The 20,362-nt window shown below is 41.4% G+C and overlaps 1 protein-coding gene across 1 annotated transcript in view; it reads left to right on the top strand.

Annotated features, from left to right (window-relative positions):
* Positions 1-12,108: 12,108 nt before the first annotated feature.
* The window catches only part of KIF27 (kinesin family member 27), a 455,459-nt gene continuing 447,205 nt past the window's right edge, over positions 12,109-20,362 (top strand). The window contains exon 1 of the mRNA XM_069229770.1: positions 12,109-12,287. The gene's annotated coding sequence lies outside the window, so the exon portion shown is untranslated. The remainder of the gene's footprint in view (positions 12,288-20,362) is intronic.

The raw sequence follows: 20,362 nt of genomic DNA, 5'->3' as shown, positions 1-20,362 counted from the left end.
GGCATAAGCTTTGCAAGCGCGAAACACTAACTTCACTCATACTGTCACTAGGAACGCCGAAAACATTCTCACACCTCCATTTCCTCCATTCGCAAGCTCCGAGATTCCGGGAAAGTCATTGGGGATTTAGGGCATCATCATCTCTCCAACTTGTTTTATCAAAGAAAATTCTAACTTGACTCCGCCTATTGTTCGGATGGGGTCCCAAAGGGCGAAACCATCAATCTCTGCTACCATCTACTGATAGCGCATCCAGTCCTTATAAATTACTTGTACTTGGACACGCTGGAGGTCGGTGGACCTTTTAACCTAGTTGGGCTCTCCTCATCCAAGAATAGTAGGATCACTCAAATCAACCATCGATTAATAATCAATCAATACATTAGGAATCAATAACAATCAGTAATTGACACACCATGATCTTTCAGTCATGAATAACCACACCAGTTTATTAAAAGTTAATGAGTTTATTTCCCTATATTAACAAAGCTAGCACAATATATGTAAGTCTCAAAATCAAATGATATATGTATACGAACATTACTAGTTGTCCATAGCGACGGAAGAAACGCAATCTACGTAATATCTGGATTATAATGCACTCGGTTATAGCAATGCAAATCACTAATATGAGCAATTGAATTTGACTAATTGCATACATCGGTCAGCATAACAAGATTTCAATTTAGCATGGTGCATCCGATGAATACCTCGACTAGCCTCTAATTAGCATTGGCATGTGGGGCTTCATGCAAAACGAATTTAGTCAACACAAATTTAGAAAACTTCTAGCTTGGGCCCTATCAAAATAAGCAGTTGGTACCTAGGAAGGAAAACACAATGCATAATACAATTACCCTTTCATATTTACCAAATACAATCAGCATTCAAGAAAAGTCTTCGTCCTTCAGGTATCGGTTCGATCAGCATGGGGCAGATTTCAAGGGGGCAAAGTTAAGGCAAGTTTCCTTGCTGCAGCAAGGAGAATGGGGCAAAGTTACTGCATGGGCAAGACGGGGCAAAATTAAAGTTAAAGTCTCTAGGGTGAGAATTCTTAAAGTCTCTTTCTCTGCGACAGAGGAAGGTATCAAAGGGCTCGTTCCAAAATGGCTTCTTGAATCTTGCTTCAAAATGGCATCAAGGAAAAATGGCTGACTTCTCTTTGTCCGGTGGGTTTAAGTAAGAAACATTCCAAATTCTTCAGGGTCTTCCATTGGAGGTTTCATAGAGTGGCTTCAATTTGACCAATGAATAGTGTCTTTCTCCTAGTACTCATTGTTGCATAAGGTGTCCTTGGAGCCTTGGAACACAAGTTGCAACAAAGTTTGCCAATTATTTCAGTATCAGTGCTTTTATTGTCCGCACCTGCAGAAACTGACCTTGCTTCAAAAGGGATGAAACTATCCTAGCACGAAACCTTGAGATAAGTGTATTAGTCATCTCTAATGGAAAAATACAACCTTAAAGCAAAATAATGTCTTTGTTAATACAAGTGAAAAGCACACAGTTAAATTTGAGACCAGGCAGCTAGGCCAAAGCCTCTGCTAAATTCAAGCTAAGCATAAAACAGTCTCAACAAGAAAATCATAGAATACATTTACAATTATGACGGATTACTACATTTGACAATTCTTCATGATTAATTAAGCCCGTTTATAGTAATGGCGAACTACCCCGTGGGCACAATTCCCACGTACATTATTTTTCTTTGCTAAAGATCACACTACCTTATAAGATTTTGCTTATATGATATATGAATATATGTTAGACCTTCTTTTCTGCGTCATCAGTAGTTGGACTGGACAGGAGCCAGTAATCAATGCGTTTCCAGGTACCGTGAGGTGCTGAATGAAACGCCTAAGCCCTTGTGTCAGTGTTATGGCGACACCATGCGTCATGTAAGGACTATGTTTTGCAGATAGTGTGCAGGAGTCGATGAGAATGCACTGATGTAGTATTCTGCTAGATGTTTCTGCTATTGGTACTCTAAGAAGAGCTGTAGAAGCGTTTTGCTTGTGCCATGTAACGTGTGCACAAGTAGCTGAAATGATTGCTCTTACCAGAGTCTGCTGCATTTCAGAAGGCTCACGAGTCATTATTTACACTGACAGCCAGTGTGGTTTAAGAGTTGTGCACTGCTTCGGCCAGCTATGGTCGCATCAAGGTTTCTGACCTCAGCTGGTACTCCCAACCAGAATGGGCTATATCTTTTGTACTTTTTGGATGCTTTGAAAATGCCAAAGGAAATTGCTGGGGTGAACTATGCATGTAAGGAGCAGCAGGTTTCTTACTCCATTTACCTGAATCGCTTTTTTCTGCAGTGGATACCGATGATTTATTCCATCATGAAGCATGTTCTGCCTGAAGGTGTGTTCGTATTCTGCATGTTGTACAATTGGAACCATCTTTGTTATTATCGTCTCATCGGATATTTGTTTTTTTCAGCATGATATACTGATAAGTTCCTACTGAGGGCTATGATTGAGGATCAAGATTAATATTTTCCCTTTGTGATATGTTCTTACGGAGAGAACTCTGGTAGGTTGGACTATCTAGCACTTTTTATTTGAGTAATCACACAACTAATTTTATATCGTGGTGGCAATAGAACCTGAGTGATTAGTCTGGTTAAGCATGGAGTGATTTCACTGCTTTGTGTCACATATTTTCGTAGTGTTATATTCACAGAACAAGAGTGACTAGTTTGTACAAGCATGTAGTGTATTGACTATTTTGTGACGCTGGGTGGCATGTGTATTGGTTATGTTTTTTTACTGCATACTCCCTAAATGGCCACCCACAATTGTCATCCAATCTAATTAGATGTTATGCACGCACATGTTGCATGGTGTGGCAAGGTTCTTATGGCAAACAACAGTACCTAATTAATTTTTTATATTCTTTTTCCATTCCTTTCTTCACTTTCCCTCTTATTTTCTTTCTGTGCATTCTTCTTTCAACAGGTTTTGGTTACATTGCTAGTAACCATTTTAGCTTATCTAAGGCATAACTCTTGTGTCCTGATGATGATCCTACTATTCATTTAAGGGATCGAAACATCTTCAACATTGGTACTTTGACTCCCTATGACAGTGTATGATTTGTTAGGAGCTGTGAAGCTGTAAATTCTTTTGTGGATTTTTTTGTCACATGTGATATGCCTGAGCAATTGTAATTTGTTTTTGTTTATTAAGTCTGTTTCGTTTTCCCACTACATTATTTTTTTATTTTGCTTACAATAAATACATTAATTTATTACATTACATTCTTTTCATAGACTTCATTTTAACTCTATGGTGTTTTTAGTCTAAAGTTTCCTTCCTAAGAGACCCTTGTTCCTTTGAGAGAAAAAAAAGTGGTGAAGTATGCAGCACACAAGAGTGGCGGTGATTTTGTCACCCGAGGCAACAGTCATGGGGATGAAATGGCCTCTTACTGCGCTCTTGAGTCTAGCACCTTCCATCTGGATAAACCACGTAATGCAGAAGGAGAAACTGTATCCAGCATGCTGCTGAATATTGTGCACAACCTCAGTGAGCTGAGGGAACTGCAGCATAATGCCCCAGATCTAAAGGAAGACAAATGGGAAAAGATAGGATGTGTGAGGAATGCCAGTAACATTTGGGTGTCTCACAAATGGAAGCCAATTCTTCCTGATTTCCTCCTGCCTGTGATGGTATAGCATATGCATAGTCCAACCCATGTGGGCAGAGACGGAATGGTGTCTACCTTCCGATTGAATTATTACAATCCTCAATTCAGATCAGTGGCAGAAAATGTGTGCCAGTGCTGTGTTACTTGACAAAAACAAAATGAAGGCAAACGTGTTGTGGTGACCGTGAGCCACACTGGAAAGTCTGATGGTCCCTTTAACCATCTCCAAATTGACCTTGTGGAGATTCCCTGATGTAACCAATTGAGGTAGATCCTTGTCAATGTGTGTCTGTTTTCATGATGGGTTGAGCCATATCCCACCTGACGATGTGACAGCCTAATAGTCTCCAAACTATTACTGTGGGAGTTGATACCATGATTTGGGATTCCAGTCATCTTGAATCAGATCAAGGAACTCACTTTAAGAGTAGGATAATGCAGCTTCTGTGCACCGTCCTAGGGACTGACCAAAGATTCCATTGTGGCTACAGCGCTTAGGCTTCAGGTGTTGCAGCGAGACTGAACTGAACAATTCAAGGTAACTTGGCTAAAGCCTGTGCTTCCACGATGCTCAAATGGCCTGGTGCCCTTCCTTTGGTACTAATGAGCATTCAAAGTACCCCCTGTTAGAGAACAGGATTGTCACTTCACAAGCTGCTGATGGGGAGAGCTTTGCGATTTCCTTCCATCCTAGAAGCTGCTCTTGTGAATATCACAGATTACCTGGTCCTCGTTTACTGCAAAGGATTGTCTGATGTGGTGTGTTCTGTCTCTCATCAGGACAACCCCACTACTCCAGCTGTCTGAGGTTCTTCAGGTCATGATCTGAACCCTGCAGATTGGGTTCACATCAAGAGGCATGTCTGGAGGTGCGCTAGAGAGGACCCTAATAGGTGATTCTGGTCACCAACACTGCTGTCAAGTGTGCTGGTCTGCCAAATTGGATAGACGCCTCCTATACCAAGACCTCAAAAATTAACAAGGATGAAAGAGTATTTGTAGATGAGCTAAATAAAGCGATAAGAATAGATCAAGAAAAGGAGGCAGAACACCTCACAGGAAAAGGTAAAGAAACTTTAAAGGAACAAGCCCATGAGGTATAACATTGACATCACTAAGAGGTGAACTTTATTCATAGTATGGCAGCCACAGAGAAATTAGACTGTCCAGAAACTGGGATGGAGCGAGTGTGAGCACAATTATTTTAAGGGAGAAACCTTTGCAAATTTAGAGGTAATCATAAAAAGTATCTATTATGTGTGTGGTGAGTTGACCAATTTTCAGACACCACACAACTGGACAGGTAGTTGTTATTCTGCCCTAGTTTTCCCTAGAATTGATCACACTCACAAGCTAGATTTTCCTCTTGAACAATATAAAGGCAAATTAAACAAAGCTTTAAACAGATTCATAGTGGTATCTTCGGAGTGCTTATAATGTCTATAGGAGTAGCAATGAATGATGTAAAGATCAGAAAGTTGTCCACCTTAGTTGGCCAGCTTGCTACTAATAATACAGAGGCTTTAACTGTAATTAATAAAGAATTGCTTGCAATCAGAGCTATGATTAATGCAAATCACCTTGTGTTGGATTTACTCCTCGCTAAGGAAGGCAGATTTTGCAAAGTCATTCACGCTCCGGAGTGTTAAGACTACACACCGCTAATAGATATGCAACTTGACTGCTATATTACTACCATGACAGACATAATGCATGAATTAGCTGAGCTATACGAGCCAGGAGCCTTGGAATGGTTAGGATTTTTATTTGGAATGGATTTGCTGAGAAAGGACGGTGGCTTGGTAGTGTAGGTGAGGGAACTCTAAAATTGCTTTTCACCCCTGTTCTGATTATACTAATTGGCATTGCATGTGTGCTTATTTCTTGAAATTTTGAAAAGGAACTTCATCATGGAATGGAATGGAGTGTGGGTAAAAGAAGCTGCCAGTAACAAGAGGAAGAAAGAGAAAGGGACTTGAGGTAAAAGTCGATGAAATGCAAAGTGGACTGTATAACATTTTAAAGGAGTTGGGAGAACCCAAAGAGAAGAATCTGAAATGAATGAATGATGGTTTGTATTAAAGAAATGAAGTGATAATTTAGAAATCACAGGAGAGGTGTGAGAGTTGTGTTTTTTCTTCCTTTCTCACATTAAATGCAAATGAGCTAAGCTTATTCTAACCTAGATTGCTTACACTGTCCTCCATCTTCCACTAATGTCACAATATATCACATGATGCCTACTTCTGATAATATTGCCTTAAATAAAGAATTGGGAGGCTCACGATGATAAACAGAGAGTGTTTACCAAGACTTTCTCTCACTATATCCAACCAATGACCTTTCAACTGTCTCGGTGCTCAGCTATATAATGGATCAATTGAGTTGCTTTAATAAACTTTAAGAATGACTGGAAATCTAATGTACTACTACCATGAGAGAAGTTTTGAATCTTTTCTGTAGTAAAATGTTTCTTATTGCTTGTTCCATATTGGTGCATAACCTGAGAACCATGTATCCATCTATAATGTATGAAAGTCTCTCCCTGAAGTCCTATAAAAGGACATTATGATTCTGTACTAGAGGAGGCCCTTATTCCCCACCTTTAAGAGGTAAATCTATGCCTGATTTCACTTAAAGTGCATATGTCGATAGACCTGATTCAGGTAGGAAACTCCTGATTTATCAAGCCCAAAATGGCTTTATTTCAGCTGTCGCCTGCCTGAAATTGCTTTTCCTTCAAGAGAAGTCAATAAGGGAAATACATTCTCCTGATTATTTTTTTAGAATCTCCCTCGTCACTCTTGGTTTGACTTGGCTTTGTGAAGTACCTGAATCATTAGATGGATTTTTCATGCTAACTAAAGATGCTATGGACTGGGCCCTGACCGGCCTTTAGGCGGATTACACACCTTAGTGTTGACCAAAATAGCCTTTAAAGTAAATATGTGGAAGGTCTAAAGCCATTGGCTATTGGCCGACCAGGTAGAGCTCTACAGTATCCCTCAGGTAAAATGTCAATTAACAGTAATTTATCTATCTATCTATCTATCTATCTATCTATCTATCTATCTATCTATCTATCTATCTATATAGATAGGAGACTGGCCCTCTATGTAGTGTGCACAGCTAGGCACACTGTGCAGGGGGTCCAGGCAACCACACATTGGTTTTCAGAGGTAAAAACTAAATCACCTAATGCTGTAATTTTTAAGGCAGCTTGGTCGAGCAGTTAGGCCAATCTTGGAGAAGTGCAAAGCATTTGTTGTACTCACAGTATCAATCATGCAACTCACACACTCAAAGGAATAACTTGAGACCAATTTATAAAAATACATCGTGATTTTTATGTAATTTCTAAGACCAAGATTATCAAAATTGGTTAAGTACTTTTTGAGATATGACTTTTTTAAGTTTACTAAATGTTAATTACACAAATATAGGAATGAATGGAAACGCATCTTCTTTTGGAAGTCGGCGCTGGGCACACTGTGCCAGCTGGAGAAGTTCAGACGGCTCCCGGTTCCAGTGGGAGCAGCGGTAAAAGGTCTCTGGAGCTGGTGCAAGGCCACTGCAGGGGACCACTTGGAAAAGGTCTGTGCAGGTAAGTTTAGAGGTGGCTCCTTGGGGTCCCCTTGGAGTGTCAAGGTCAAAAGGGGTGAGGGACCCTTACAGCACAACAGTTTCTTCGTTGCACGGCACAGGGTGGCTCGGTGCAGAGCGAATCGGTGAGCCAAGAGCTATACGCAAAGATGCCCTTTGGAGCTGGAGGTAAGTGGTTTCAAGGGTGGTTTGCAGGACAACGGAGGCACTCTGGCGGGAGGTCAGGGGTGTTCCAGTAGTCCCTCGACTGGGGTTTCCTCCTGCTCCATTTGCAGCCCCAGGTGGGGTGGTTTTCATGGTGCCCAACATCAGCTGTCCAATACCCAGTGTATTAGTACGGTTTGACCACTGAGGGGTGCAGTGCCATCACGCTTGGCACACTTGCAGGGTTTGTCCTCACGGACCTCAGTGTGTCATTGGGTCCAGCTGTAGCTTCCAGTGCGGGAGTTAGCGGCTGGTCACTGAATTGACCCTCACTGGGTTGATGGTTTCTTCTTGTTGCAGAGTGGTACCTCCACTCTGGAGGGAATTTGTGGGTGATTTTTGAAGCCTGGAGGTCCTCGGGAGTTCTTTAGAGTTTTTCCAGTGTCCAGAAACTCTTCAGCAGCGACTGTTGGGTCCTGGGTGCAGCAGCCAGGGTTTGGCACCTTTTCTTTGTGCAGCACGTCCACAGTTCTCATGCCTTGGATTTTCCTGATGCTAGTCTTCTTTTGTTCATCGAATCTGATTACCTGGTCTAAGGATGCCCACTAATTACTGAATTTAGTGGGCGTTTTATGGGGAACCTGGAAGTGCCCAATGGGGCACCTGCCTTTAGGTGGCTACACCCACTACCGTGACCAATTCCCATGGGAAGGATCACTTTCCTATCCCTGGTTGGCTATTTTCCTTCATCTAAGATGGAGGAAATTGAAATGGAGTGTCCACCTCGCAGGCAACACCTTAAGGGTGGTGCATGCCAGGTCGGGCCACTCTTCTACCCTTTGTGTAGTTTCCTGCCTTTGCTCCTGCCAAAAAGGTGGGGTTTGCAAAGAGGGATGCCATCTGCTGCTAGCAGCAGGTTTGGGGGTCGAGTTTGAAGGGTGGTAAGCCCTTTAAAGCTCACCGCCAGGACAGTGCAAATTTCTGAGGGAGGGGGTGTTAGCTCCTCCACCCAGGAAGGGCATTGTCTTACAAACGGGAGAGGCAGGGCTCTCCCCCAGGGTTTGTATATTGGCTGTCTGCAGGTGGCAGCTGGATTGGCCCAGTCAGCAACAATGCCAGGATAGTTAGCTTTTGCAGGGGGCACCTCTAATGTGACCACTGGGTACATTATAGGGATAAATCCAATATTGGCACCATGTCCAGCACATATATTAAAATGGCTACTCTGTTCACGCACTATGTCCCAGGTTTGGCAAGGACACAGTGGGGGCATATTGCTCATGCAGCTATGCCCTCACATATAATATGGTGCACCCTGCTTTAGGGCTGGAAAGCCTTCCAGAGGAGTGTCCTACCCATAGTATATGCAGTGTATGGTAAACTTGGCACACAGGCAGTGTGCCATGTCGAGTTTGTGTTTTTCGTTTGCACCAGGACACTCAGCATGCAGTGGCGATGCTGGGTCCACCTGGATGCATGGCCCTGGAGGGTGGCCCAATCAGTGCTGCTGCTCTCAGGAGCCTACCCTTAGTACCCCATGTCCTGGGTACATGAGTACCTTTTACTAGGGACGTATAGTGGCAGCTAAATGTGTATTCAATTGTGCCAATGCATTATAACAATTTTAGGGAAAGAGCTCTGGCCCAGGAAACCTGGTTAGCAGGAGCCATGGGCACTACAATTCTAGACTACTTCATATATAAGGCAAAAAGTGGAGGCTAACCAAGTCAAAAAGAGGCCATTTCTCACAGGGACGGTTAGTAAATGATTTGAAGACAATTTGTGTGGTTAGGGCAATGCAGCTGATTATGATTTTAGAGGATTCTAACCATAAGCTAGATCCATCTTTTAGTGACAAGATGTACAAAGATTTGTTTGCAGCCGCACAAGTACCACCGGCCACTTTCCTCAGATCGGAAGGGACTGTGTGCGATGAAGCCCTAATAAAGGTTTTAGGTTTTGTAGGGTTGTTCTATGTTAATGGACGGGTGTACACAGACTGCCCTGCAGGCCAGATGTTCCAAGTGGGCAAACAGACCAGCCCAATTGATTATATTGTCATAAATTTCTGGCACTTCTCCAAGGTAGTGGGGGTTGAAGTGCTGGAAATGGAAGGCAGCGACCACTGGCCACTGAAGATAATGATTAGTGTAGGTCAATGTGAACATACAGATAGAGTTGCCACGCTGCATGTAGGGTACCCCAGACGGAGAACTACCCATATAACAAAGGAAAGCCTAAAATTGCTTGAAGATCTGATGATAGGTTACACGTTACTCACCGTGTTAGAGGATTAGAGGGGTGGCCGATTTTGGTACAATTAAGTGGTACAGCAGGTTGTAAGTTGCCAGAGGGTGAGATTCGATTCAGAGGGCCCAAAGAATGAACAAGAGAATGATAGGGGGGGACAAGGAAAAAGGATGGTTTGGTAATCACTGTATGTATTTTGTAATCCATTTTTAATTATTGTTGACAACCATTTTAATTAACTGACTATTTACTCTTCAAAAATGTTAGTATGATTGGAACTGTACTGAGTTCTTTGTACTTATGATCTCTACTCTTTTCTGCTAAATATACTTGTGGCATGTTTTATGTAAATGCCTATTCATTCTTTATATAAAACTTTAAAACAACAAGTTGTCTGCCATTCTTGCAAAAATGTTCCAGCATTTGCAGTTCGACTTAATGGATTTAAATTGCGACAGATCCAATTAGGGAGCACCAAAGTCTATATAGGGACTACACTGCTCCCTGTCTTAGCCGCTGGGGTGCCCCATGACTTGGATTTTAGGATGCTTGCTCGCTGACTAGTACATATTCAAAAAGAAGAAAGTACTTTTAAATGTGCTAGTGTTGCCTTAATGAAAAGTAAACAAAAACAGAAGTCATGATACAAATGAATACTTTCGATGTGATGGAGCAGATATACTAATATAAGAAATTTCTAATGATTAATGTGTTTATTAATGAGAAAATTCAATAGAGAAACTAATATCTGAAAATAACGTGTGTAAGCAAAATGTGCCCATGGGGAGTGGTCACCAGGTCTGTTAACAAGATGCTAAAATACGAGAAAAATATATGTAAAATGTATTAATATGTCATACTTGGATGTACAACCTATGTTTTGTGTTAATTCGCATTTTTAACTTAGCCAAACTAAAGGCCTGGTTTCACTGGGCCTTGCCTGCTTATAAACATGAAGACGCGACAAGGCTTGCGAGGACTGGTAACAGGAGCAAAGGACCTTGAACTGCATAGAGTTCAGATGGCTCTGCTAGAGCGTTCTGCAAATGTACCAGCGGACAGGAGATGATGAAGACAATTTGATATAATTATGTGTAGTGTAGGCTAACTGTACTTTCCCAGGACTTGAACAATGGAAGCACTGACTAAAAGACTTGTATGCAACAATTTCGTTACCTGAAGAGCCGGATGATGTTCTCATCAACAGAGGAACCAATCAAACTAATGGAACTTGAGGCCTAAGTAGACGTGTAGATGCGGTAAACAAAAACTATAGGTTAGAGTCATAACTTCTGATAAGGTTGACCAATTAGCAGTTAGTGGGATGGACTGAGAGACCCTAATAAAAAGTCATGACAAGGGGAGTAAAGAGAGAGTGGAGAGGAGAAAGTTGATGACGTTAGGAGACGCTGTCCGAAGTGCTGATAATTGGGCTTACTTACGCTCTGTGAGCCTGATACTTTGCTGACTTCTGATGACCTGGAGACGAAGACTGACTGACTCAGTGCCTTTTCTTCTAGATACCAACTGCGCTGTTTTATAGAATTTCTCATTTAGATAGATTTTTCCAAATTAATATTTTATCCAAATTGATTTCACATGAAGACCCACATGCTGATGCTAATCTTGGTTAGGTAGGCTGACAGGGGTGACATTGACGGTGACAATTGACTGACGAAATTGCATTGCTGAATTATTACATAAATGGTTGAGAAATTATTAGCTTAATGTTTGCTTTGATTAGTTGTGATTCTTTTGTAAATAACATTTCCGTGATGATTAATAAAGCTTGATTAATTATAAAGTCAAATAAGGTTCTTGATTAGAATTGTAACTAATAGGGAATAAAAACTATTAACCTTTTACTGGGAGTGATGGTTATTTTTTTTAATTAAGGTTTGTTCTTAGTTTATTGAATGTTAACATTGATTCATTAATATTGATTAATGGATTAGTATTCACCGCATGAATAGGATACTCCATGCGATTCATCGACCTATGCACGTCCCCTTGTAAGTTTACTTACTAAAAACCGGGCGCGCTAGCAGATGTTACGTGAAGTTCTATTTAATTACCACGCCGGGATATGCAGACTCTTAAAATATGAATAAATTGCCTGTATATTTCTTTTGGAAACATGAAAAACTCTAGCTGGGAAGCTGCTGCAAGATATGTTGCAAAATAAACCTTGGATTCCGGAGCAGCGTGCTCTGTAAATCTCTTCAACGCCGTCAGTGATAGCAAGCTCTATATAAAATGCAATTATATTAATGCCTGAACCTAACATGTCCGCCGCTATAAGGGACACCGGCTACGCTTGCATAGTATCCCAGAACCACTGGGTGGCGCTGTGATTTCTGAGTATGATAGTCTACTAGGTACAAGGAGGCTTTTTTTCTCTTGCACCCTCGCGCTGCAGCTTCGGCAGTTTAGGTGAAAGGTCACGCAACGTTCGTTGGTTGCTACGGAAACAGACGAAAACAAAGAGTCCTAGAAGTGCTGGTGTGGACTGCTGAAGTAGATTTGTATTGTGTCATAAACAAAGAGGGTTCTGGGGAACTGTCATCCACCTCGGATTCGCAAAGGGTCTGCTCTACAGCATACCGCGAAGTGGGAGCTCACTGACCGGTCTACAGGTGGGTGTCTTTGTTTCCTCTTGTAGGAAGTTTCGTTAGAGTAGCTTCGCACACCAAGGCGTGGGTCACACCTCTGCCCTTATTAATATGTACACCACACTTTTCACATATAATTTCAACACGGACTGATGGTCCCCTTTGGGTGTGCAGTAATTTTACAGCGTCGTTATCCTTCACTAATTGAAAAATAAAGCCTTCTGGTTGGTAAATTGAGCATTGGTGGATGTGGACTTCAGCCCAAGAATAATATACTTATTATCCGTGCGCTGACAGCACCTCTAAAAAGAAGATGTTGAATGTGGTACATCGTGTAGGAAACGTAGGAATGTTAACCCCCAGCAAGTGACAAGCATATTTATTTGTAGTGCTATATAATATGTTGGCGTGTTATCGTACTTCACAGTGTCTTGACTCTTAATTTGTTAGCTGTTCTATAGGTATGGAATCAGCTGCCTAAGTGGGTGATCATGTTAACGTTTTTTAGATAGGTGTTTTTAGGAGGGTTGTGTAGGCTTTCAAGGATATAGTTTGAAATGAGCCGCCACTTAATTGGAGATAAGTACATGGGATTGATACTATCCTCCCTGATCGGACAGCATTCCAAAGTCAACCAACATCCTAAAGTCAACCAACATCCTATCTTGCTTCTGCCTTAAAGAAGGAATGGTATGACATTTTGTTCTTACCAGTATGCGATAGTGAAAAGGTGCAAGAAAAAATGTATCAAACGTACAGCAACAAGGTGAAAATGTTAATTCATCACATAGAGAATAATCTTCCAAATCACATGGGAAAACTAGAAGTATTTGAATGGATCGGTGTGCTCCAGTATCATGCACCACTATGTTACACACCTATATTCAGCATCTCTTCCATACATCAACATTACGCCATCCTGCTTCTTGAGGCTTCTCTTCCAACCATCTCGTCGGGTATCTTGCTCAGACCGTTTAATGTCAAAAACATAGCCTTTCTCTCTGTTCTGTACCCATTGTCTTTCTTCTCTCACCCCACTTTTATCAAAATATTTTTATTCTGTCGTTTGCCACCCTCTACCCACACTTCCCTTCCATACTTATATCTACAAACTTTATGGCAGAAGATAAATTGGACAAGCCTTCAGTTGTTCAGAACAACCACAGCACGTTTCCCAACTCTTAACCAATTTCACTATAGATTTTAACACACTGTCTCTCAAAATAGTATTTGCTTCTTGCATTGGTAGAATAAAGCCTTATTTGCACGTTAAGGTACAACATGTAGTGAGTTTATTTGTAGTTCATGTTCATATAAGGTTTGAGTCGCTATGTAACACTAAACCCCAACTGGACTTACTGCTGTTTCTGGCTCAGCCAACAGACACTAGTAGAATCAAGGAAAGGAAATATTCAACACCGACAACATTTCCTGCACCAGAATACACAGCCAGGACAGGGGTCACAAAGGATATTGCACACTTCCAGGGCCGGACTAGGAACTTAAAACAGCCCTGGCAAAAACCATTAATTCAGCTCCCATTGTCATCAAGCGAGTTAACCCCAACGCATTGCTCAGTATGATTTACTTTAGGATAATTTTGGAAAAGTAAAACCTAACGATGCATGTTAGCTGCAATTTTTTTAAAGTTATATATGCTAGTTTTACTGGCTAGTCTGAAAATGATTCAGTTAAGTATTCTAGTACATAAGAGTTTACCACTGTACCTTGTAATGCTATTTCTTCACATCTTAAAATCATGCATGCGCCTATGAAAAAATAGTGTGCGGACCAGAACAAGAACAAGTTGGTACCATAATAAGAGGCTTTCTCTTCATTCATCCATTAACTAGGCTTTGAAAAAGGCCTAAGAACGTTAGGCAGACCCCTAATTTTATGTAAAAAAGTTCTGCAATTATATTTCTACTCTTTAAGAGACCAGACCAATGCAAAAAGGTAAAGTTAAGACGGATTATCAGATGACATAGTGTAATGATGACAGTTGCTCCGGTGGAAAAGTTATAAGCAATATAAATTTATTGAGAAAAGCGGCCGCAGCAGCAAAAACGATCCCTCGCCCACCTCCGTCTTTCTCCCCCGACTCCAACCGCCCCTTTCTAGAATACGCGCGTATGTCGAGAGTTCTACAACACAACATATCCACCCCCTTTATAAATAATGAATGACATGCACGGTCCCATATAACTTAAAACTATGTACAAGATAAACTACAACAGTAGTATAACTTAAAGTCAACTTCACTCAACATAATCTCGTAAATATCTTGGAGGTTTACGAGGTCTTAACCCTACTCTTTTGGATTGAACATTCCCTTTATTCATATCTGTAAGTGGTTCCATCTCTGTCTCTTGTAGACATTCATTTTGCAAACAATCTCTCTCTTGTACATCCACTCTTCCTTTATCTAACATGTCTTCATCACTCATAAGCAAAAAAACACTATTCTCATCTGGAACCCATCTCTCAGAGCCCATCTTCCTCTTTTCATTTCCATTTCTTCTGCAATACAGTGCTACTTTCCTCTTATTCCACCTTTCACCATTTTCCAAAACAACATGAAATTCACATACATCTTTAACCAATTATATCTATTTTCTCACCCTGATAACCACCAGGATTGATATCCTTTGGTAGAAGGCGAACATTGGGCCATTCTTTGACCAATAAGCTTTTGGGCACAATTGTGTATAGTGAACCAGAATCAATCATTAGTCGTACCTTTCTCCCACGTACTACAAAATTTGCCGTTGGTCTCGGAGGTCTATGTATACTTTTCACCTCTTGACCAGTGTTCTCTATAGATAAAACTCTGTCTATTTCTTCGGTCTCCTCCATATGATCTTGATGTATGATACCTACTCTAGATTTTCCATTATTTTTGCACATGCGTGCAAAATGTCCCTTTTTACCACATTTCATGCAATCTTTACCCAAGGCAGAGCATGATATTGAATCTGCATTGTGAAACTTACTCCCACATCTCGCACACACCTTACTGTAAGACTTGTTGACAACGTTATTCTTATTTGCACCCTTGAACATACGCCCACCTTTTTTACTTGCCAAAATATCATTGCCTTCTTTTATAACACACGTCGTATTTGTATCAGAACTAACATTAGACACTCTCTCTTTCTTTTCCATCTCTCTCATACAATATTCAGATTGTTCCACATCTTTTTCTATATCGATAGCATCCTTCAACAACGGATTTTTGGCTGCCCATAATCTTTCCTGCATTTTTTTGCTATGACATTGAACGATTAATTGATCTCGTATCAATTCTTCAGTCATTGCACCAAATTGACATTTGGTGGATAACTCCCTCAACCTTGTAACAAATTCGTCAATACTCTCCTCTGATCTTTGTGGTTGAGTATAAAATGTATGTCTTGCCATGACAATGTTGACTTCTTTTGAAAATCTTTTTTCCAGTCTATTCCTCGCCTCCTTATATTCATCCATTTCAGGTTGACCTTCTCCTACTAATGGTTGAGGTAAGTACTTAAATATGCGCTGACCTTCTTGTCCTATAGTACTCAAAAGGATAGCTTTTTTTCTTGCTGGTCTCAAATCCTGGCCGTCAAGTGCCACCAAATAATTCTCAAAAATGTCAATCCATTCACCCCAAGGAATAGGTGGATTACCTGGTTGTGCAAGGAACGGAGGATGTGGTACTATACTTTGGGTATTGGTGGCCATGGTAATTCACAATGTAAATATTAGACTTTTCACCTTGTTGTATATATATATATATTTTTAAAACCAGCCTAATAAGTCTTAAAATATAAATCTAGACAACATCAAACATTGTTGATAAACACTCACCCCTTTGAGTAGAACCTTGATGGCCTTCAACATTAAATTGTCCACTTTAAAAAATTTAAATCCGATTTTTACTCCCAAAATGGCTGCCAAGTTAATGGATGGCTGTACCAGCTTGTATTTCCTACCCCCAAGATGGCCGCCACGTCATTCGACGTTTTCTTTAAGGGCGGTAGGGGTTGTTTTGTAGAAAATAGATTTTAGCTTACTAGCCTCAACACGCTTCACAATCCATGTGCGTCGACCCTCCTTTCCTTCGTGTCATCCAAATTTCAATCAGGCAGGAAGTCGCCCTCTTCGGTCGCCGTCAAGATCACGAGTCCACTCTTCACGTTTCTGTGCTACGGTAAACTGGAGGAGGAGGTAGGCGCTCGTCGCCAATGTAATGATGACAGTTGCTCTGGTGGAAAAGTTATAAGCAATATAAATTTGTTGAGAAAAGCGGCCGCAGCAGCAAAAACGATCCCTCGCCCACCTCCGTCTTTCTCCCCCGACTCCAACCGTCCCTTTCTAGAATGTAGAATTCTCGACATACGCGCGTATGTCTAGAATTCTACAACACAACACATAGCTTTTGTATGGGGACATTGGACATGTATGTGCAAATCTCTCTTTTTTTCTGTTTATTAAATATGTATAGGACACCAGGGACTTAAAATATTTGTGAAGCCTATTGCGCAAATATTTGCACACAGTTTCCACTTCTTAAGCAATCCAGCAAGACTGGTAGTTTGTCATATGTGCTATTGGAAGATGCTTAAATGAAGCATTTGAACATTTTCTGATAACAGGCCCTTTCCTCAAAGCTGGTGCACATACCAAAGAAAGCATGTATTTTAGGCCAATTTTCAATTCAAATCACTCTTTTGATTTGCTAGCTTGACCACTTCCACTAGCAGTACCAGAATGCAAAAAATACAAAACTAATACTGGATTAGTAATTCATATGACAATCAAGACCATCGCTTAGCAGACAACCTCAAACACTTTGTATATCTTTCAGATATGTAATAGGGTTTGCAGTCCTAATATAACCACATTTAAAAAGTAACTCACTTTCCCTTTATGGGATCACACATTTGCTATTTGTGGTGCTGTGGTTCTTTATCCTCCTCCTGCTTCAAAGGACAGGGCTGTTAGGATTAAAGTACTGTGACAGTCTGCAGTGTATTAAGACTTGCGATGCTGGTCCTTGCAGCCTTTATTCATGCTCTGAACTCTCATTCACGTGAATGAGCCGTTGACCTCGACTCCTGCCGCCCCCATAAAGGACATGTGATAGTGTAGCTCCTCCTTCCCCTCACAGATGAGATAGTGATATAATAATTTATCTAGTTGTTTTGTAAACCGCTGATTGTCCCCTCACTGTAACTCCTGAGTCCCAGTAAACGCAAAAGTAAGAAAGAAAATCAAACAGTGTAGTAGGGTAATAAACAGAATCCAGTTGAGTGGGTTGGTCCTCCCTTCTAGCATTCTTCATTCATGGAAACTAGGGCTAGATAAGATGAAATGGTGTACTATTTACCCTAGCAGATTGTTGTGCAGTGCTTCCAGGATGAGGGCTGCGACGACCTATTCTGCGGTTCTTTCCTACTCTTTCACCACCTATAGATGCTATCAAAACATGGTGCTTGTAAAACAGGAGACAACCGTTAAACAAAAATATGATTGTGACTGTTTAAAATAAAAACGAGCATTTGCAATGCAGTGGGTCTTACGTTTGCTCGAGTTAGAGGCCACATTAATGAAAAGTAAAACAGTTGACATAAGCAAGCAATTCAAAGCGCCACGGCTGCCAAGCAAGCCAATTCAAAGCGCCACGGCTGCCATGAGCGCAAAGGACAGACACAAAAGGAAAAGGAAGTTTGCTCGCAGTCAAGTATTGGCAATTATCCATGCAACAGGGTTGTTGACCAAGGCAGTAACAAAACTGTCCCAAGGAGGGACAAACGTAAAGCATTTACCAATGATGGTAAAGGATTTTTGAAAGGCAAGCCCTTGAACGAGTGATAGTAATGGGCGTGGTTAAAAGCCCACAGATAGATTACAACATGTCAGAGCGCTTGCGCGCTCAACCTAAAAATGTGTCTTTCTTTAGCATTTGTGTTTTAGAATATTGAATTATACAATTGCATTGAACGATTTATTAAAAATAATAGTACATAATAAGAACTACGAAAAATTCAAGAAAACCTATCCGTGCCATGACAACCATGCCACCTTGCCCTGACAAACAGTGAAACAACAGAAAAGGCAATTTTCATTTGGACGTTCATAAGGTAAAACATTTTAGTACATGTATAAAATCATTATTGTCTTTTACTAGCTTACTTCCTGAGCTGAATTACTTCAAGGTGCTTACACGTTTGAAGATGAAGGAAAATGGAGCAAGTGATGTAAAGCGATTGCCATGAATAACACAATTTGGTGAAGTGCAGGAGCCAGGATTTAAATGCATATTTCCTAGTTTTATATAGCACAATGAGGGCATTGTATGGTTATCATATTCTCTCTTAACACCAAAGGACACTAAGTTATGCATAAATATTTCACCAGCTGAAACAAGAAGCCTTTCTTGCTTGGAAAAAGTAAAAGATAAGAGTACGAAAAGGCAGGGCACTTTCCTTTTAATCACTGGCGTCCATAGACACATAGAAGGAACGATTTCAGGAGAGGTCCTGCTCTATCAACTAGGGAAATTGATAGATAAACCAACCAAAGCGATTTCCTTCCACTGAATCTACTATTAGGTTACAAGGCTATAGGATCAGATGCATAGGAAGAGCAGTGTCTCTGTTGGACGCTGACCTCTCAAGAGATGGCCATCTGGACAGTAGCACTCCCTTCAGATTTACTTGTGAAGTAGTCTGCACTTGTCCTCACTTGTACTTACCTACATTAAACTGTGCTCGACCAAGCTGGCCCGTTGTCATACAATGCATGACAATGGGCTGACCTGACTCTCTAATCGTGCAATGCATTTTTAAATATTGTAAAAGCCTTGGGTGGTGCCAGAGTGGCCCAGTCTGGATCAGGCAGGTGGCCTAACTGTACCCCAGCTAGGGGATAAAAACGGCCCACAGCTGGACCAGAGCCCCACACCCATCGTCCGAATGACCACCATGCCAGTCCGAAAAATGATCGAAAGAGAGAGTTTGAAAATGCTTGGGGCAACATACCTTGTGTTTTTGTTAACCAATTGCTGTTTTAGCTTGCATGTGCTTTTTAAAAAAAAAAACTTGTATTTATGCTTTGAATGGTTCCACTTACAGATATGCAATTGCAGTCAGGTACAGTATATATTAACAGACAATTCAAAATCATGAAACTCGGACACTGGTCGTCATGATCCAGCCCAGAGCTCTACACCAACACGCGACTCCAAGGAAACCCGGCCACACCCAAGCAACTCCCAGCCTTTAAGCCTCCTATCACACAGGGTCACTCGCCTCCAGCTCACCTGTTTCTTTGCCAATCAAATACTGTTTATAGATATCCCAGTCTTTTGTAGGCCTGTTTGTTGGGGGGAGCAGTTCACTATAATTATCTGTTTGTGTATTACAGTATACCATGTCTCTATGCCAGCCTGTCACTGTTGGTACCGGACCGCGGTCCCATCGCATAGCGATGCATCGCTTGTCCAGCAGCAATCCTATCGCCAACAGCTTTCTAAATGTCTTAGGTAACTGTCTATCCCATCCCAGAAGTGCTATCATTGGGTTGGGGTACAGTTGCTGTCCGACTATTGTTCCCAGCTTTCCAATACTGCTCTCCAGGAGCGCTGCACCCCTTCACAGGCCCAGGACATATGTAAGAAGGCAGCCCGCTCTTCACCGCACCTACGACAGCCAGCATCTGCCCGTAATCCATATCTGTGGAGTCTAAGGAGGGTGTAGTATACTCTATTTAAGAATTTAAAATGAATGAGGCGATGCCTGCCGCTCAGAGAGATTGTGCGTGTTACGGAGCAGCAGTAGCGCCGTTGATCATCTGTTTTCTGTACCTCTAGTTCTCTTTGCCACTCCAGCCGTGCCAGCTCATGAGTGCACTCCCTCTGTATTTTCATATATAAGCAGGAGACCAATCGCAGAGGTTGGACTTTCGATACCACCACAGAGAGAACCTGTACAACCGGGGGTTCGCGCACATCATCGCCTAACATTGCAGCCATAGCATGCCTCACCCTGTTGTATTGATATCGAAGCAGCGCAGTGGGCCTGGTTGTTTGATTCTCTATTGAGTCCCATTTTTTA

Source organism: Pleurodeles waltl, chromosome 1_1 (assembly GCF_031143425.1).
Source record: "Pleurodeles waltl isolate 20211129_DDA chromosome 1_1, aPleWal1.hap1.20221129, whole genome shotgun sequence".
In the NCBI taxonomy this organism is placed as follows: domain Eukaryota; kingdom Metazoa; phylum Chordata; class Amphibia; order Caudata; family Salamandridae; genus Pleurodeles; species Pleurodeles waltl.
The sequence above is the reverse complement of the archived record's forward strand: the minus strand, read 5'-3'. Positions and strand labels throughout refer to the sequence as shown.